Source organism: Marmota marmota, unplaced genomic scaffold, assembly GCF_001458135.2.
Source record: "Marmota marmota marmota unplaced genomic scaffold, marMar, whole genome shotgun sequence".
In the NCBI taxonomy this organism is placed as follows: Eukaryota; Metazoa; Chordata; class Mammalia; order Rodentia; family Sciuridae; genus Marmota; species Marmota marmota.
Window position 1 is genome coordinate 16991098 of NW_026000075.1, and position 22380 is coordinate 17013477.

The 22380-nt window shown below is 33.1% G+C and overlaps 1 long non-coding RNA gene across 1 annotated transcript in view; it reads right to left on the minus strand.

The window, feature by feature from the left end:
- Positions 1-22380, minus strand: part of LOC125620069 — a 266716-nt gene that overhangs the window by 128332 nt on the left and 116004 nt on the right. The window lies entirely within an intron of this gene.

Here is a 22380-nt window from a genome sequence, read left to right on the forward strand (position 1 = left end):
AGATTGGCAGCCATTCTGAAGTCAAACAACAACAAGTGCTGGCGAGGATGTGGGGAAAAGGGTACTCTTGTACATTGCTGGTGGGACTGCAAATTGGTGCGGCCAATTTGGAAAGCAGTATGGAGATTTCTTGGAAAGCTAGGAATGGAACCACCATTTGACCCAGCTATTGCCCTTCTCGGACTATTCCCTGAAGACCTTAAAAGAGCTTACTACAAGGATACTGCCACATCGATGTTCATAGCAGCACAATTCACAATAGCTAGACTGTGGAACCACCCCAGATGCCCTTCAATAGATGAATGGATAAAAAAATGTGGCACTTATACACCATGGAGTATCACGCAGCACTAAAAAATGACAAAATCATGGAAATTGCAGGGAAATGGATGGCACTAGAGCAGATTATGCTAAGTGAAGCTAGCCAATCCCTAAAAAACAAATGCCAAATGTCTTCTTTGATATAATGAGAGCAACTAAGAACAGAGCAGGGAGGAAAAGCAGGAGGAAAAGATTAACATTAAACAGAGACATGAGGTGGGAGGGAAAGGGAGAGAAAAGGGATACTGCATGGAAATGGAAGGAGACCCTCATTGTTATACAAAATTACATATAAGAGGTTGTGAGGGGAATGGGAAAATAAACAAGGAGAGAAATGAATTACAGTAGATGGGGTAGAGAGAGAAGATGGGAGGGGAAGGGAGGGGGGATAGTTGAGGATAGGAAATTTAGCAGAATACAACAGTCACTAATATGGCATTATGTAAAAATGTGGATGTGTAACCGATGTGATTCTGCAATCTGTATTTGGGGTAAAAATGGGAGTTCATAACCCACTTGAATCTAATGTATGAAATATGATATGTCAAGAGCTTTGTAATGTTTTGAACAACCAATAAAAAAAAGATAACAATAATGATAATAATAATAAATCTTGTCTTTCTTGATAATCAATTCTAGTTCATAGGTATTATTATGCTCACATTATTGATTCAAAAATTAAATTTAAGAAAAATGACTTGACCAGACACTCTGTATTTAGAAGAAATAGGATACAAATACAAGTCAAATTTAATGTTATTTCCATTCTATAGAGGTATGATTAATGAGGTTATGTGATTACATCTGAGACTTACAACCACAAATTTAATATCCTGACATGGTATTTTTTCAGGAAAATATGTTTATAATTTTGAAATAATGTCTTTAGTATCAACAGTTTTTCTCATTTTAAAATTTAATGTAGTCCATTGAGCATTATTCATTAAGAGAACAATATTAAACAACTAGAGAAAGAGATTATTTTTATATATATTACCAACTGTTCTAAATTTGATTTCTAGGGAGTTGCAGAACTTTGGCCAATTTGGAATTTTAAGACCTATGAAAAGGTAAAGTTTTTTATGAACAGCAATGCTGACCATGAGGCTAGAATGCAGAGTGAGAGAGTGGGATCCAGGAACGGTAAACATGTGGCGGAAACCATTTTAAATGATTATTATCTTAATACTTGTCTTCTAGAATGAGCATTTCAAATTGAAAATTCTTCAGCAAATGCTAAGATGTGACCAATCTGTTTGTACTGGAAAGATAAATATACAAAACAGTCCAGAATGCTAACACTCTTTTGAATAGTAAGAATCCTTAGCCAAAAATAATCCCTAAATTTGTATTCTGTTATTCCCAAGTCTAGGTGAGTTGTAACTTATTAAAAGCTTTTTTCCCCTAATAATTATATTAAGAAACCTTATTTGGTGATTGGTATAATTCCCAACCAGCTATTACTAACATCAAAACAGAGAGATATTCTGCCTTAGTCATGAGTTCCATTTTACTGCATAAACAAATCAATAGATTTTTTTTTTTCAGTGGAGGAACCAGCAATGACCATACAGTTAAATAAGTTTTACCTGTCTTCCAGGTTAATATGATTTTGGGTATCCTTGATAGCCACTGGCTGCTTAATCAAATACTAAATCTATTCTTGCCATGTCATTTCTCAAAGGTACTCTTTGACTTTCTAAATTGATCTGACATTTACAGTGCTTCTACGAATGAGGCTTAAGAATCCAACAGTGATTATGTGGACAGTATAAAGAGACCTGGGATTCAAATACTTAACTTATTTTTTTTCATTTGGGAGTTGCAATGCATTTTCTATGACAAGCTTTAAAAAACATATATAGTTGCTCTTTATCATATATTTACAATTTTTAAATGGATATAGTAAATGTATACAGTAAATGTACATAGTTCAAAACTAATTTTTTAAAAAAGCAGTTTTTTTAAATTATCCCTCCACTTTGTGGTGCTATTGTATTTCATGGACTTATTATTTTCAGTTTAATCATACTAATCTCCCAATTGACTTAGCATTGAACTTCTGGTTTAGCATCACTTTGCAGTTAGTTATATCACTAATTATATTATATTCATGTTTATTATCCTAGTGTTTATACAGTGTTTCATGGTGATGTTACATAAATTTTATCTGACTACATTATCTATTCATATTTCCCAGTCTTCTTCTACTAAATCTGAAATTATTAGAAAGTGTTCATTTTCTTTTTAAATTATTCTTATCATTATTGTTTTATGCATTATTACTCTTAGTTACTTATCTATGTGCTCCAAATTTTCTGTTTAACATCTTTTTGTCTCAACATAATTATTTATAATTCTCTCCAAATTATCAAAAGTAAATGTATACATCTTAGTCACTGAGGTTTTGTTTTAAACAACTTTGAAAGAATATCATGGTCTAAGTTTCCTTCTTTTTACCTTAATTCTTTTTTAAATTGGTTACTCTGTTGATGTAGACTAGCATTTCAAAGGTTTTAATATAAGCTACAAGGGAAAATATTTTTTCCAGGGCAAACCAACTTTAGGTGTTTGTTTAATTAAATATCATTTAATTGAGATTACTACAAAATCTTACAAAGTATTTAATAAAATAATTAACTAGGATTAGAATTACTAGTATGAATAAGCATGTATTCAAACCCATTTTGGGAAGAATGTAGATTAGATGTCAGTAACTTCTGTATTATATTGTACGTAACCTTTGTGTGTGTGTCCTATCTTCCTACTATATTCCTATTATTACTTAAGGGGATAAGAATAGGATGATGGGAAGGGCAGAAAAGATCACTGTTAAAAATGGAGATTACATTTTAGAGAACAAAAAGATAACACAGATACAAGGTAAATTTTGGTAGTGATGAACACCATGCACAAAGTAGCAATGAAAACAGAAGATAAAAAAAAAAAGAGAGAAAACTGAAGGTGCTCTTTAGGGTAGTTTTCTCGGAGAATATAAATTTAGGCTACAATCTAAATGAAAAGAAGAAGCCAGAGTATGAAAGTCAGAAGGCAGAGAATTCTAAGCAAAAGGAACAGTAGATGCAAAGCTTCAAAATAACAATTTTTTTGAAGGAAAAAACTTACAGCATACTAGTGAAAACTTACAGCATACCAGTGTAGCTAGAGCAAAACCAGTGAGAAAGGAAAGGAGAAAGGCATGAAGACTGCAGAGGAGACAGTGACCATATTATCTAAGGACTTAGGTTTCATTCTAAGTGCAATGGGAAGCCATTGGAGGGTTTTAAGCAAAAGAATGCCATGAATTAAAAGATCACACTGTCGGCTGTGTGGAGATGCCTAAGCAGAGAGCATTAAGTCAAAACAAACCATTAAACAGACTATTGCATTAGCCCAGATGAGTGGAAATTTCTTGGTCTAAGTTAACAGCAATGCCAATGAGATGCATTTTGGAAAGAAACAATAGCATTAGGTGAAAGATGAAGTTTGGAAACTGTGTGAAAGAGAATGAATGGTAGATCCTAGGTTGGATTAAACAGCTAATTATTGCTGTAATGCTAATTATTGGTATGAGGAAGACTCAGAAGGATGACAGAAGGATTACAAGAGGATGATGAAAGTATGATTATGTTTTAAAACTAACTGTAGAAATCACATACACATTTGTACATATAAATTTGAAACAGAGGAAGGAGATAGAGACTGGGAAGTGTTCACTATGGATATTAGATCATTAGAAGGATAAACTTGATAGGAAGGTAAGGGTGACCTAGGACCAAATTTTGGGAGATAATTACAATTTACTTTTTTTTTTTTTTTTTTTGGTGGTGCTGGGGATTGAACCCAAGGCCTGTGCATGTGAGGCAAGCACTCTACCAAATGAGCTTTATCCCCAGCCCCTACCATTTACTTCTTGATATATTAATGCACAATACTGTTGATATTCTGAGATGAAAACTGAAACATCATTGATACTGATCTAGACAAGAAAAATCCACACAATCTTCCAGGTTATACATTAAGAAGAGTTCCATTGGAATAAACATGTCATGATTGTAAGAAATATATATACTTTACTTAAAATGTGCTACTATTGCAATGCATGCAATGTTTGATGATTTCCAAACTGAAAATCTGTTTGAAGCATTATAACATTTTGATATAAAATCAGTATATTTATGATCATAAAATTCATCTGCATAAAAATATCTATCAATCGTCTCTATCCATCTATCACCTAACTTACCCATCTATTATGATTTGGCAATTAGCAGTTTATATTGTTCTCTAAATATAATTTTTAATAGCTTAAACATCTAAAAACACTTTAGTTTTCATTTCGAGAAGAAAGCATCTGTAAATGTCATTACACTGTTCCCAAGACAACTGAAAAACAAGCATAAAGAATTTAACCATCTGCTTAAATTAGGACAGTTCTTGGGAATAATGAAGATTGTGTCATAAGAAACAAAGACCACAAATATTTACAGTCATTAATATATTAATTACTAGATATGTATTAATGTACATTATAGCTATGTATGTATCACACCAATATGTTTTCATTAGACAATATCCAGTGGGTGGAATTGTCAGCAATTCCTATTTTATAAAATATTTGTAATCACATTCTGACTTTAGTACACATTGATAACAATCGACTACCTCCATAGCTGTGAGGGTTCACAAACGCAGGCTGGATTTCTGGAGCCAGAAATGCTCCAATGCTTACCAATGGTAGCAGCCTATTCTTTCTAGTCTATATCTGTTTGATTAAATAAACTGAGTTGTAACCATTCTTTTGAACAATGGACTAACATAGTGGTGGTGAAGAGAAGGAGAATAGAATAAAATGGGAGTAAAAGAGAAGAAAAAAAAAGTTTTGATGGGCTGAGGAAAAAGTATCACTAAGAATTGTTGGGGCTCAATTTAAAGGCTTGGCTCACTTGAAAAACCAGTCACTGAAAAAAAAAAAAAAAGAAAAAGAAAAACGACAGTTTTCTATACAGAGAGATGTGAAGAGATATAAAGAATATTTTTATTTAATTTTATCCACATTTTCACCATTCCACCCTTTCAATTTTTAAAAAAATTTTGATGAAATACATAATTATTAATTACTGAAAAATTTTGATTAATTATATAAAAGCTGTATCATATCATTCCTTACTATGCTCAAGCATAAATTTAATACTTGTGCTTGTATTTAAAAAATTTTACTTATATGTGTCTTACTCTTTATAATTCCAATCAGATTATCACACTTGTGGTTGTAAGGAATAGTAAACAATAACCCTGACCACAAGCAGCTTGGAACTTGGCTTAGAAAACAGATTAAAATTATGTGGAAATATAATTACAATAGTATAAAGAATTATATTGTTGCACAATTAAATATTTTAAAATCATTAGTAAATACCAGGACTACAAAAACACGAAAGTCACAAATCTGAACATATTTCTACCACGTAGAAGATTTTAGTTAGAAAATAACTGTGTGAAAGAACTCTGCTTCCTAAGCTCTCAGATGTTTAAATGTTTTTGTCCTCAGTATTTCTGACTTTCTTTCCTCATGATGTGTCATAGCAAAGTAAAGTAAATCCTACAAGTAAATGCTTTCAACAAATCTATCTCCAATTTAATTGATGAAAGCTTCAAATCAATTAGATTCAGTAGTTATGCATTTTGTGTCTGCTGTGTACAAGGCACAGTTCTCCATATTTTTCTGATAATTTTCTGAATACTTTTGCTTAACTTATTAACTCATGAGTTCAGCCAAATACAGATTGCTGAAACTGTGAAAAATGGTAGACTGCCAGACTGACTTAATCCAGGAAGGTCATTCATTTGTTATTCCCAGTGAAAATGTTCAAGCTACTTTGCATACCAAATAGCTCCAGATTGAACAGACTTATTAATTCCATAGCAATAGGGTCAAAATGTGGACATAATACAAATTTAAACTCAATATCATTTTTTATAAAGTCATATAGACAGGGTTGCTGTAGTTTACCAATTAGTAACTTATTCAAAGGTTTAAGTTTTTATTGAAAAAATAAATGTATGAAAATATTTAAACTTGTATAAAAAGAGCTATAATCTCATTCTCCTAACACTGTTTACATTTTGCCCACCAAAACATACATGAGCACTTTCTGACAATTAAAAGAATAATGTATATGTTAATAATATTTCTGTTTCTCATGAACATTTGTCTATAATTTGCCCTTTCCAAAATATCAGCAGCTTATCACACATAGCCATTAAGGATGGAAAAGTGATTAGTCCAAACTGAAATGTGATATACGCATGAAATAAGCACTGTATTTCTAAGATAGTACAAAGTAAAGAATGAAAAATGACAATAAGTTATTAATTTATAATTAAAGTTGAAATAATCACAATATTGATAAATTGGTAAATAAAATATATCACTAAAATTAATTTTACCTCTTTCTTTAGATTCTTTTGAAATTTGACTACTAAGCTGGGTACAGTGGTGCATACCTATAATTCCAGCAACTTGGGAGACTGAGAAAGCAAGGTCACAAGTTTCAGAACTGTCTCAAAAACTTAGTGAAGGCCTAAGCAACTTACTGAGAAGTTGTCTCAAAATAAAAAATTTTAAAAAGGACTCATGATGTGATTTGGTGGTAAAGTGCCCCAGTGCTCAATCTCCTATACCAAAAATAGAAAAAATGAAAAATTAAGAAGTGTGGCTACTACAAAATTTATAAATTTTAAATTTATATTTTATTTATAAAATTTATAAATTGCCTATTTGGTTTACATTATATTTTCTTTCCACATTATTAGAACATATAGTATTTATGTTTTACTTTTTTTTTTTAATGGTACTAGGGATTAAACCTAGGGCTGCTCTACCACTGAGCTATATCCCCAGTCCTTTTCATTTTTATTTTGATACAGGGTCTCACTAAATTGCCAAGGCTGGCCTCAAAGTTGTAGTTCTCCTGCTTCAGCCCTTTGAATAGCTGGGATTACAGGATTGTGCTACTATATCTGGCATATGTTTTAATCATAATGATTAAATAATATTCCTATATGTTAATTCATGAAAGCACTGTTTATTAAGTCATTACAATTTTGCATTTTCTGGATGTTTCCATTTATTTTTCTAATTCCAGTTAATGTCATAATAAATAACTTAAGGTTTCTATTAACTTAAGCTTTCTATTTCTACTGAAGTATTTAATGAAAATAAGGTGGTAGAAATATATCAAGATAAAGATCATAGATATCTTTATGGTTCTTGTTACATATAAATTGATGGCATTTTATGAAAAGATCAAATACATTTATTGTGTCTCTCATAATAAATTAGTATACCAGGTTCATCACACCATTCAGAATTAAGGTGTTATATTAAAAAATGATACTTTAATAATTATGAAGTACTCTTTCAAGGTTACTTTGATTCATATTTTTAGTTTCTACAGGTGATAAATATTATATCTTTGTATTTATTAATAGATCTTTTAGAAATAGTCTTTTATTCTTTACCTGTTTAGTTGAATTCTTATGATTTTCTCATAAATTTGTGGGAAATGTGTGTATGTGAATTAATGTGTAAAGGATGTGGATTAGTTTGACAAATATTGAATGAGTATTCTTTTTCAAATATTATGCAAGTAACTTTATGTGCTTTACAGTTAGTTTTCATATTAACTTTAGATATAGCTATTGTGTTAGTAGTTTTCCATTGCTGTAAAACCAAAACAAACGACAAGAAAAAATTTGAAGAAGAAAGTTTTATTTTGGTTCATGGTTTCAGAGGATTTGGTCCTTGATTGATTGGCTCCAAGTCAGAAACATCATGGTGAAAGTGTGTGATGGAGGTAAGCTTTCAACACAGGGCAGCAGGGAAACAGAGAAATACACAGAGAAAGAGAAATGAAGGGACCAGGAAAAAATATAACCCCAAGGCCATGTCTCCACTGACCTATTTCCTCTAGCCATGCTACACTTGCCTACAGTTACCACCTAGTGGTCCATTCAAATTATTAATCCACCAAATGGCTTACTCCATTAATGAGGTTACAGTTCTCATGATCCAATCATTTCCTAAAAGCTCCACCTCTGAACTTTGTTGCACTGTGGCTAAACTTTAAACACATGAGTTTTTAGGAGGATGTTCCATAGCTAAACCATACTGGTATTTTTAATTCAATTCAAATAACTGAAATAAATTTTAATAAGTTGACAAAAATCATAAATCTATTGAGAAAGGGACTAAGCTGATTGTCTTCAAAGTCTATATTTTTCCTACCACCAGAGTAACTTCGTTCCTATCTAATAGAATAGTTACTTTTAAGTGTCTATTACATTGGATATAAGCATTTTCTGGAATTTTGCTGCCTTTTAAATATATGTTTTGCTAATTAAAAGTAACAAACAAATAAAAATATTATTTTACTTGTGTAAATATTTTTCTGGAAGTTTCTAATGTAAAAAGTTTTTGAAAAATTAAAAAATAGACATCAAAATGCTAGATTTGGGAAAGACTAGGAGAAAAAAAAAGAAATGAAATTTTCTCATGAATTTGAACAAAAGTATCTACTGTAGGCATTTTTAGAAATATTGTACTGCATTTATTCAGCAAATATTATTGAGTGTATACATAATCTAGGTGACAAGGAGATGAGACTGACTAAAATGAAAAAGTATAAAAGCAGAAAAACTACCTTAATGCTACCTAAAGATGTCACAGAAAGATTCACAAAACTAATGACACCTAATATCTGTAGATGAGGAGGCATTTACTTAGTAATCAGGGTAGAAAAGGACATTCCAAACAGAGGAAATAATGTGAACAAATTGATATGAAATAACTAGGCATCCTTGAAAACACTGAAAATCTGTTTAGATTACTGGGTTAGTTGACAGCATATGTTATAGTGGATCTTAGTTTTTATTTATTGAGTACCTCCTGTTTTCTCAACATGGTGGTATAGTTTTACATACATTTTCTCTAATTCTTACAAGATTTATCTGTAGTCTTACTGATAAATGGGGATACTGTGCTTCAAAAAATGAAATAACTTCCTTAAAAAGCTCACACACAGCTAGTCTCATATCAGGTGACAAACCCAAGGCTATCTGATGGGAGGGTCCTATTTTTATTGTTTCTCTAGGTTTGTGTGAGGTCTTTTAGATATTGTGATCTATTGGTGGTACAAATTGCATTTAATTAAAATTTATTTTAAGAAGACAAACCATACTAATGATGTTGCTTGTTGCCTTAAGATTGGGGAATTCAGGAGGGAATTCAGGTGACAAAAATCAGTGGGGATTCCAACCAAGGTAAGTAAGACAAAAGTCAGAATGGAAAGAAGAGAGAGGATTGAAATCTTCGTAAGAGTTAGACTAATACTATTTTGATACTTCCTATAATTAGGCAAGGAAGGAGAGAGAGTTTAAGAATCACTATTCTTTTCCAGATCAGAACACGAATCAATGGCAATGATGCTGTTATTGTGAGAAGACAAATAGGAAGGAAATCTGAATGAAGAAGATAAGAATCTAGTTATTGGTTTTGAATTTCTGAAGCCTGGGTAATATAAAGCTAGAGACAGAGAAAATTCAGCTATAAATACAGACCTGGCACTAAATGAGAGTTCAAGGCTTAAAGTGCACTTTTATTCATCAGCCTGAGGTCATCAGTTAAGCCTAACAAGGGAAGGGACCAAGGACTCCATCAGAGTGTGACTATAAAATGATAGTAGAGAAGACTTTAGAATTATTAACTAAGGCTCCAGCAGACAGGAGCATCAAGATGGTATTTATTGGTAAATGGGTGGAGCTGAAGAATATCATGCTAAGTGAGATAAGCCAATCTTAAAAAACCAAAGGCTGAATGTTATTTTTCTGATATGGGGATGCTAATTCACGTAAAGGGGTGGGGCTAGGGAAGAAGAGAGGTACTTTGGATTATACAGAGGGGAGTGAAGGAAGGGGAGGGGTTTTGGGGTAGGAAAGATAGTAGAATACATCAGACATTATTACCCTTTGTGCATATATGATTATATAACCAGTGTAATTCTACATCATGTACAAGCAGAAAAATGAGAAATTACACTCATTTATGTATGATATGTCAAAATTTATTCTACTGTCATGTAGAACTGTTATGCCAGATTCGAGGGACCCCAAAAGACCTCCAGGAGCCAAATCCGATGGAATCACACAAGAGTCTTTATTGCAATCTCCAGCCGACACAATGGTCCCAGGGAGTAAGTTCCGGTCCTTTGTTCAGTGAGATTTTATAGGTTTTGAAGGGATATTCTATGTGTCACAACATCACACAGCAAATAACTCCATACCACGGGAAAGTCAACAACTCTGAACATTGATTAGCACATTCAATGGCGGGAACAAGTTGGGTAGGGGTGATTGGTTAGTACAATAGGGGAATTCCTTTGAACTGATTGGTTTAAGCCACAAGGGGAGTATGTGCTAAACTACATGGTTTCCTGACTTGTTATCAACCACCAAAAACTACTTGGGGGTCATCTGGCATCCCAGGTATTTTCCCTGTCTCATGCTGATTGGAGGTTGCTAGGGGGGTTGCTATGGGTCCTCAGCTAGCCTAACTGAGTCAGGGACACCTGGCACCTCAGACCTCTCCTGTTATTTACAGACAAACAACTCAGCAGGGTGGGTATGTGCCTAGGAGTTCTCTGTGGGTTTTTCCAAGGACAAGGGTCAAACCCCCTTCCTTGGACGGGCTTTGCTCTGAGGTAGAGGCTGGTTTCTCAAAAATGGAGTCACATTAGTTTCTCAGAACTAATTAGTACAAATTAAAAAAAAAAAAAAAGAAGATGATTTCACAGAACAAGAAGGGATGGAAGGTGTGATCATTGTACAGGAAGGGAACAAGGAAAGAAAAGACATTGGAAAGCCATTACCAAAGAGTGTGAAGAGGTAAAGAAAAGTCAAATGCCAGAAAATAAGTAATAGACGGTGAAAAAGATGAAAACTTAATAAGGAAGTTAATAATTAAAATGTCATTGATGATCTTAAGCATATGTCCACCGTCAATGTGAAGGAAATTCAAATTTAACTTCTATTTCTATTTAAAATAACAAAGTAATAATAGCATTACTTGCATGGTATTTAACATTTTCCACATATAGCTACTCACATTCCCTTGTCAGAACAACCATTCTTTTTCTGAGAAGTGTCAGGCAGCTTTGGGGTAGTGAGAGATCTAAGCCTCAAAGCCAGTTTCTCTAATCCTAGACCTTATACTCTTTCAAATGATTCATCATAATGCACCATTTTTCTTTTCCTTCCTCTTTCTTTCTCTCTTCTTTTAAAATTATTGGCTGCTGTGTTACTGAGGCTGGTCTAGAACTCATAAATTCAGATGATTCTCCTGTCTCAGCCTTCTGAGTAGTTAAGATAGCAGTTGTTCCTCCATGATAGGCAATAATATGTTTCTTGTGTTTGATCAAGTCCCAGATGCAGCCCCAGATGTTCCAGTATGCCAGAGAGTGAAGGAGATGCTGACATGCAGCAGGTTGAACCTAAGATTTGCTCTTTGAGCTTGAATAAATCCTGGACCTGCCAAGCATAAACTGTGATGCTATGACCCTTATTCCCTCATCTGAATCAGAGAATAATAATCCCCTTTCTTGAGGGTGGCTCTAAAATTTTAAAATGAAAGTAAGTGAGAAGAGAAGCTGCCACTAAATAAACGTTTCCCCCTTTAGTAGATGTAAAAGAAATAAGATGTTTATTTCTAAAATATAACAAGTTATTAGTAACAGTTACTTTAAATTACTTAAGTAAATGAAACAAATACCATAAAACTACAATTTATGTTTCATAATAAATCAAAGTAATAAAGCTATATTCACATTTATTTCAGTCTCTCTAATTGCTTTTTATGCCACCATGTATAAGATTTGATATTTCACATTTTAAATCTCATAATTTATCATTTTAGCTGCAAAATAAGCAGCAAAAAATATTAAATATTTTATTCTAGACATAGTTATTTCCATGTGGTAAGTCATTTAGTCCTCTTTAGAAAAAAATGGTTCAGGTATGGTGGCATACATCTGTAACCCCAGCGGCTCCGGAGGCTGAGGAGGAGGATCAAAAATTCAAAGCCAGTCTCAGCAAAAGCAAGGCGCTAAGCAACTCAATGAGACCCTGTCTCTAAATAAAATACAAAATAGGGCTGGGGATGTGGCTTAATGATCAAGTACCCCCAGGTCCTGAGCTCAATCCCTGGTACACACCCCTCACACAAAAAAAAAAATTAAAAAAAAATTTGTGAATGAGAAAACTGAAGTACATGGAAAAAAGTGTTTAATTCATGCTGTTAGTAATTGCTGAAACAAGATTAAAACCAAGAAATTTTAACACTAGAGTTTAAGCCTTTGACTGTTGCTGTCTTTCTCTCTGAGATGTCTGAAACCATAGAATTCTCGAGATAGAAAATATCTGGAGAATACATATGCTGCTCTCTTCAACTTACAATAAGCACACTGTGGTATGGAGAAGTTATATAAGGTGTCAGATTAGATCACAGTTTGATTTGCTCCTGTAGCCCAGCTTCTTCAGTTTCTAATAACTTTTTGTAATATTGCCTTTACCTCTCTCTTCTAAGCATTAAATAATGATTTTATAAAACCAGTTTAACAGCTGCTAAATGGCATGGAAGGACTTAATTATTACGGTATACTTTGGCATACACAGTGAAGTGCCATTGAATGAGTCTCATCAATTTTATGATCCAAAATTATTCCACACAATGAAAACTATTGAATACTGATGTAAGAGGTTGAAGAAAACACAAATAAATGGAAATATATCACATGCTCATGGATTTCAAAAATTAATATTGCTAAATCATTTTGCCCAAAGCTATATAAAAATTTTATGCAACCCCAATCAAAATTCCAATGTCAGTTTTGACAGTAATAGAAAAAACACTACACAAATATTCGTATGGAATCACAAAAGAAAAAAAAAATCCTAATACTCAAATAATCTTGAGCAAAAATAACAAAGCTGAAGACATGAATGCTGATTTCAAAAGAGATCATAAATCTATTGCCATTGAAACATCTTGGTACCAGCATTGAAAGCAATATATCACCAAAAAGAACAGTACAGAGGGACAATAGAGAAACTCACACATTTGTGACCAGTTGATGTTCCATGACGGATCCAAGAGCACACAAGGGAGAAGGATTGTATCTTCAAAAAGTGGTGCTGGGAAGTTAGATAGCCATGTGTAGAAAATGAAATTAGACACAATATAAAAAATCAACTCAAAATGGCTAAAAGACTTAAATGTAAGGTGTGAAATGATAAGAGGAAAAGTTCTATAATATTGGACTGGGCAATGATTTTTTTTTTTTTTTGATATGACAATGAAAGCACAAGATGCAAAAGCAAAAATAGTGAAATAGGATGGCATCAAACCAAAAAAAATTTTCACAGCAAAGGAAAAGTTATTAAAGAAATGGCACGCACAGCAGTAGAAAATATTTTTAAATGATATATATGGTAAGGGTTTATATCCAAAACATATAAGAAACTCAAACAATTTCATACTAAGAAAATAAACCTGATTTAAAAATGGGCAAATGACCTGAACAGACATTAATCAAGGAAAGACTTAAAAATGACCAAACTGTTTGTAAAAAAAAAAAAAAAAAAAAATTCAACATCACTAATTTTCAGGAAAGTGAAAATTAAAATCACAATGAGATAATACCTTATCTGTTAGAATGACTGCTATCAAAAGGATGGATGATATCAAGTGTTAGAATACAGGTAGAAGAAAGGGCCCCCTTGCACACTGTGGGAATGTAAATGAGTACAATCATATGACAAACACCATGGAATTTCCTCAATAATAATAATAAAAAAACAGAATTTGCATATGACTTGTATATACTTGTAGGTATATATCCAAAGGAGTTTTTAATGGATATCCGGAAGATATATTAATGCTCCTCTGTTGAGGGCTTTATTCACAATGGTCAAAATGTGGAATTAACCTAAGCATCTAATAGTAGATGAATGAATAAAGTGTGTTAAACAGACAGACAGACAGACAGACAGACACACACACACACACACACACACATAGTACTGTTATTTATCCTTTAAAAAGAAGATCCTGTCATTTGCAACAATTCAGATTTACCCAAAGGGCATTACGTTAAATGTGGGTTGGGGGGAAGCAGATACCAAAAGAAATACAATCTCACACATTTCTAAGATTTCAAAATGTTAAAATCATGAAGTAGAGAGTAGAAGGTGGTTCCTGGAGGGTAGAACCAGGAACAGAAAATAGCTATCAATTTAAAAATTAGACAAAGTTGTAGTTTAAAAAGGAATACATTTTTGACATCTGAGTAAATTTAAAATGACTTACCAATAAAAATGATAAGTAAATTGATGGAGATGTTAATTGATTTAATTATTCTTCATTTTATACATATATTAAAGCATATTTTACTTCATAAATATATACAATTGTGAACTGTTAATTTAAAATACTGTTATTTTAGTCAGCCTTTTCACCACTTGACCAAGAAGCTTGACAAGAAAATTTTAGAAGAGTAAAAATTTATTTGGGACTCAAGATTTCAAAAGTCTCAGTCTCAGTCAAAAGATGGCCAGCTGCATTGCTCTGGGCTTGAGGTGAGGCAGAAGAAGAAAGCAGCTCCAGATAACAATGAGAGTAGACAGTGAGCCTTCCTCATCAGGGACAAAATATAAACCTCAATGTCACATCCCCAGTGACCCACCTGCTCTAGCCACACCCTATGTGCCTACCATCCAGTTTATCCCTTCAAGTGGATTAATGCCCTGATTAGGTGAAAGGTCTCATAACCCAATCATTTCCCATCTAAACTCTCTTGCATTCTCTCACACATGAACTTTTGGGGCATTCCATTCATCTAAATCATAGGAAATATTTATTCTAAAAAAAAAATCTTGACAACACAGTTCTTTTGTGAGTTCCATTGAATTTTGAAATTCAGTAACATTTTCAGTTTTCAGCAGGAGAGACCATTCCAATGCATGCCTTGACACTTACAGTCACACTTGCAATTATGCTGGTCAGGTGACTGCCAATGTCATGCAGACAGAAGAGAGGTAAGAAATTTATAGTCCTAGACATTTATGACACCCTACTCAAACTTCTGACCCTCTCTTCCATTATGGTGATTTAGAAGTCATTCTTTTGCGAATATGGCTAAAATAAAAACACAATTTAAATCCTGAATCAATGCTTTGAGAAAAGTGACCCAGCATGCTTGGTCAGATGTTGTCTTGGTGACAGCATTTATTTAATATTTTAAATAAATATTTTAAATCTTAAGCCACTAATATTTTGGATTTTACTTTATTCTTAAATCTAATCTATCCTTGTATTGAGTGATACATATATTGGTTTTGGGAATTAGGAACAGTCATGGTAAAAACCTACAATATGTGCCATTTAGTTTAATAAACGAATGGCAAGAATTCAGGAATACAGAGGCTGGAGAAGTAAAGATACATATTTTACAGTAGTGAAACCTTCTTCAGTAGTAATTTGTGGTAACTTGAAAATCTATATGCCTTCCCAAACTCCCTTTAAGTTCATCCTGAAATATTAAATCTCTATCATTTCTACTGCAGGAAGTTATGGTGGGGTTTTCATTTAGACACATAGCTAAATTCTGCAAAGCTGATATTTATCTACAAAATGGGAATCATAAAAGATATTTATCCAGGTTGAGAAAGATAAATAAGAGATTTATTGTATTTGTTGTTATGCTGTTTGTTTCTGGTTTTTGGTAACAGGGTTTGAGCCCAGAGGCAATAACCATTGAGCAACTTACCCATCCCTTTTTATATTTTATTTTGAGACAGGGTCTCACCAAGTTGCTTAGGGCTTCACTAAGTTGCTGAGGCTGGCTTTGAACTTGCGATACTCCTGCCTCAGCCTTTTGAGATGCTGAGATTACAAGCTTTTGCCACCATACTCGGATAAATGCATTTTTAAAAGCTCTTCACACAAATTAATGTTTAGATTGTTCTAAGCAATGTGAATGAAAGTTGAGAGAAAATGAGAAACAAACTGTGAGGTAAAATATATTTAATTCTAGATATGCGATGCCTCTAAAATATATTAAAATTTTAATAATAAATTATCTAATGAAATCAAATCAGTATTTCTAATTACGATTTTAATTTATAGTGTTCAATTTTCTGTAACATGAAAGAGTATCATCACTCATTTTGTATGTGTATAATGACATATATTCACATATTTTTGTTTGTGAAAACTCAAAGATTTGAGTATACAAAAAAAAAACCCTGAGTTTAAATGAGTAAATTTCACTCAGTTAATGTGTTGGTCTGCTTTACATTGCTGAGATCAAAATACCTGAAAAGAACAATTCTGAAGAGGACAAGTTTATGTTGGCTTTTGCTTTCAGAGGCTCATGGTTTCTGGGCCTGAGGCAAAGCAGACCATCATGGAAGTACATGGAGGAGGAGAACTATCATGGCAGTCATAAAGCAGAGACAGAGTGGAGGGACCCAGGAACAAATAGAGTCCAAGACCACAGGCACAGTTACCTACTTTCAGCTCTCATAGCCCACCTGCCTGCAGTTACCACTCAGTAGTCCCTACAGGTATCAGTAAATCAATCCATTTGCTACATCAATCTACCAGTGAGTTCTTAAATCTAAAACAACCACATCATCAGAAATTCTTGTGTTACACGAAAACATTCCTACAATTATAAAATGATTCCCCATTTTAATGATAGGTTTTGTCCCCATCTGAAAAGTAGTGGAGAATTTAAAAATAAAAACAAAATATTTTTGCGTCATGCTTTTCATTAACATTACTATGAAGAGTAGTTAGACTGCCTGTGGAAAAGATGAATTAAAAAATCACAGCAAAACAAAATGAAATCACCTTTGAAATCCAGGGGAGATAGCAATTTCCATCAGCACCGTCTCTGCTATTCTCTATCTTCAATTAATAGATTAGATTTTAAAGTATGAAAATTTGTTCTATTCAATGAGGTTGCAGTTTAGTTCTGCATTTAATCTAGACAGATTGTCTTCTATTGTTCTGAATAAGCATTCAATTTGAAGCATGGAGTTGGTCATCTGGTTTTTACAATACAGGTGAAAACAATTTTGGCTCAATTTTTGACACCTTTTCATAAAATTTTTCACTTGGGGCCTCATGAAATTTTTAACTGCTCTCATTATTTCACTTCAAAGTTTTGTAGGAAACTTAGAAACATTATGAGTCAAAAAAGTATGCTCAGAACACCTGACCAGTACTTAGCAGAAAAAGAATACTAGGCAGAAAGCACCTTGCAACAGGCTATAAATATTGAATTTATTTCCTTCCCTGTAGAAGAACTTCTGAAGTACCCTGAATACCCCTTATGCTGGACTCCATGACAAATGGTTAATACTAGAGCATATCAAAATTGATGAGATAATATACAGGTATGCATGTGTGAGTACTAATCATTTTTCCATTTTTTAATCATAAACACATAAGTTGATCTATATTTTAAATTGAGAGACAGTTGTAAGGACTTTTCTCCTAATTATATTTTAAATCCTGGCATTGCATAACTAATCAGATCAAAGATAAATATGCAAACCATCCTAGTCAATCAAAAGGGATCTCAGGTCATAAGACCCAATTCTATCTTGACTGAAAACATTAAAATGTGGAAAATGTATGTCTTTAAGAAGAAGAATTAATGAGACTTGAAATAAATCTGAAGTCATTAACCGCTTAAAATATTCCAGGCAGTATTCTAAGCTCTTTTGAAGTATTTTTTATTTAATCCTCACACAAATGCTATGATATCAATATGCTTATGAAAAATGAGACAGAGGAAAAAGTACTTACAAAAGGTTACATAGAGTGTTGGGCCCAGGTTAGAAACAGTCATAGTAGAAAAAATATTCAGGGTTCATCTTAGCAAAGTTCAGAGTAAACATTACCCAGTGGAGTCAGGAGTATTTCAGTCTTTAGTCAAACTATTCATACTATGATGATAGTGGAACAGTTATCCAAATCTGTTTGAATCAGACATTCTTTTCTTTTAATGAAATCCTCACCATGCAGGTTATGGTTTGATTTTCCTATCTAAAGGAGTGGAAAAACTTCAACAAGCTAAAATATTAATTCTGATAGGTTTGATCATTAAGTTTCTCCCTATAACTTCAAAAAGTATCATTTTGAATTTTTATACCACTATTTGTAACAGGCATGAATTTAACTGAAAGTAACAGTATAGCAGACAGTGGCTACGACAAACAGATTCATATTTCTATTGTTAGAAGAAGATATCTGACCACTTGTATTGGTTCCCCAGCTTGCAATACCAAGGCCAAATTCCTACATCAATTTAACACTTATAGTCACAGAAGGACTACTCATCTTAAGACAATATGTCAATATGGCTGGCAGGAATTAAGAGGAAGTCTCTGTGACACATCACTGAAAGTTTCATCAAGGAACAGAGAGCTTCCCCATGAATTCCTCAGCACTTGTTTGCCAGAATTGCATAACACTGCTACTCCTACCAGTAAATTAAAAAAAAAAAAAAAAAAGGAAAGGCATTTGTGTTTTCCTATTTATGTTTTATGTTTAAGGGTAGAAAAAGTGGAAGAAAACTGGGAAAAGGCATATTGTGGTAGCCAACCTAGACTATTACCCATGAAACTGACCATCCTTGGATTGCCCATACACTTAAGTTCTGGGTGTTTAGGTAAAATAACTAGTAACTGCTCAGGATAGTTATACTGAGGGGAAGAAAAGGGTTAGTGAAAGTCAACTTCTCCTAGTATCACAACACATTTTCATCAATTTTGAAATTTCTAAAACTTTCTTGAAAATACCAAGTAACTAGTGGCCACTATAATAGAAAAACATTTGTCTTGTTATTATTATAACATTATATTAATTAATTGATTCATATCTGGGTACCTATGGCCACAGAATAGACCCAAAAATCTTGGCAAGTCCCAATCTGGTGGTCACTGTGACCAGCCAGGATTTTATTTACATTATCTTGAAGCCTATGGGTGAGAGTCCTTTGATGAAAATCTTTACCAAAACTTCAAAGGAAAAAAAAAACCTGCTAACGACAATAGCCTATAAATACTGAAAAACAAATTCACTTGAAGTGTGAAAAGTCTAGGTACCTTATCTTAAGACAATGGAATTCAGGGGAAATGGGAAAATTATAGAGTTGAAGTGGGTAGCCACAAAATTTATGATCTGATTCTTTCCAGGAGCTATAAACAAGGGAACTGTAATCAATTTGAATAAATAAATGATATGAAAAAACTCTGTAAATCAGGACCATGCTACCTTCCCCTTCCTTCTATTCCAAAACTCGGTTTGCAAGTTGTTGGCCAATGGTAGTTAATGAATATTTGATTGAATAAGTAAACAAATGAATATAGCTTGAAGCATTCTTGAATTCAATGTACAAAAAATTTAAATTACAAATTAGTAGTATTTTCATGAATGTTGGAATGGTTAGAGTCCTGAGGCAGACTCAGTAGTGGACAGTGAACATTGAGCTATGTATTGACAATCGGAACAACAGCTAGACTGAGGATAGAAGCTTAAGCCTACTGGATGGGTTTCAGGAGCTGCAAAGAGGGATTTGTAGCACAGTGGTTTAGAGAAATGGTGTTGGAAACAAAACTGTTGTTTCCAGTAGCTATGTGATCTTGGTCTACGAACCTTAAGATGGACACAGAGATGTCCTACCCCAATTCCTGCTTCAAGTTAAAATGTGTTGCCCCAGCTGTGAAAGTGCTGTTGGCAGTAAGGCTAAAGGGAGGTGTTGAGCTTCAGATCCAACTCTCTGAAGATCACAAGCTTCCTAGGAGTCACATCCACTAACTGCCTAAGGCTAGGGGGTTAAAAGCTAAACCATTTCCATTTTGTTCCATTCTGGAACAATTCTGAGAGGTCCATTTTAATAGAGGAGCTCTTCCTGGAGTGCACCGAGGCTGTCCATCCTGAATCAAAGCTGGATTTCTCCCTTTCCCTAGCCATCCTTCCTTTTCTATTGTCACCTATGTTACACTGAACACTGATGACACCATGGTATAATGTCAAATGTACATGTTTGTTGTGCTTTAGTAATTTCAAACAAATACTAAGATCTGTTTTTACTTACCTTAGAATTTATACCCAATAATTTTGTCAAGGCTACACTACGATCCTATAAATTATTATTAGTTTTTTCCAGAAATATTATTTTTGGTTAAAAGTATTTCTTTGTTACAATATTTTTCAGTAACCACTTTAATTGTAGGAACACTATATAAGATTAACTATATTTGATACTTAAGATGTTTTTAAATTTTAACATTAAAATTGTTCATTTAAAATGACATATAAAAACATGTTTTTTTTTTACATCATCTGCACTAATTTTAGACATTTCACAGCATATATTTTATCCTCCTCTTCTGAAGTCCATTAGGAATGAAAACTCAAGGCATGGGAATCTTGATTTCACTGTTGCAAAAATCTCTTAATTACTTTTATTCCTTCTTATTTATCTTCCACTTACTGTTGCCAAAGTAATCTTCTAATAATGAACTATTACTTTGTTTGCTTCCTTGCCAAGTAGTCTGAATTCATTTGTTTAACACGTAAGACTCTCCTAAAATGGTTGGATGTATTTTTACAATTTTACACTATTTCTTAATATAGGTTTTTAGATTCCATCCAGACAGGGATGATAACACTGTGTTATAGTGCCTTTTAAGCTTTCTAGTGCCTTTTGAACACATTTCTTGTGTCAGAAGAATTTCCTACTTTGGGATTCTTGTCTGTAAGTCTCCACTGGGACACAGCCACATAGACCTACTTCCCTGATCATATACACTGACTTGAAAACATCAGAAGAGAATGGGGAGAAAAGAAAGGCTCTTGGTGGAGAAAATCCAGGTGAGTGAATTGATGAGATGCTCACCATTCAAAAGCAAAAATACAAATTTCTTTCATAAAATTCTCAATTTAGTATTCTGTGCCAACCCCTTTTTATTAAAACCTCTTCTTCTTCTTCTTCTTCTTCTTAGTCTTCTCAATTTGGCTTATTCACCCACAAGTATATGACATGCATTTTGAATCTCAAAAATTATTTTTGATTAATCAAATATATTTTTATAGATATATTTTAGATTTTAGTTCTTGAAAATCTTACTGCAGAATTTATTAGCACTGACCAACTCTTCACTCTTAAATATGGTTTTTTTTTTACCTAATAATGCAAATTCTTTTAGTGTCTGTTTTTTTTTTTTTTTTTTTTTGCCTGACCTGCCATTACCTCTCTAACCTTTTATTCTACATTCTTTATTCATTAACCCCTCAAACATAAATGTTTCCTGAAACCCAATGAAAAAGTGCTGTTCTTTCTCTTTATTTCTTTATGGCTAGATGCTGACTATGCTGAAAAAATTTCTGAGTTCTCCTCTGAATCTGTGTCACATATCCCCAACACTTTCAAGATGTTAGTACTGAGTTTAAAGAAGTCTTCCATTCCAACTTTTGCTGTTGTTTTTGTTGGTGCTGGGGATTGAACCCACAGCTCTGAGCATGCAAGGTAAGTACTCTACTAACTGTGCTATACCATAGCCCCAAACTTTCTAGTTTCTATGCTACATATTAGCTTTTCTGTAGCACCATCTTGAAATATCTATTCTCTGCAATCCTCTGGATAAGAAGAAGAATTGGAATGTGAATTTTATAAAATGTTGCATAATTAGACTCCAAAGAACTGAATAACAATTTAATTGACTATTAAAGACTCTCCTTGATTATATAGACATATTACGGTTGATTTAAACATATACAATGTTCACATTTATTGAAACATCACATAGTACCCTATTAATATGTAGAATTTTTGGTTTTGTGTATCATGTAAAAATACATTTATTTTTAAAATATCTCCTTAATTAAAATTATAAGAAACTGAGGATAGGGTGGTAAAGACTCCTTAC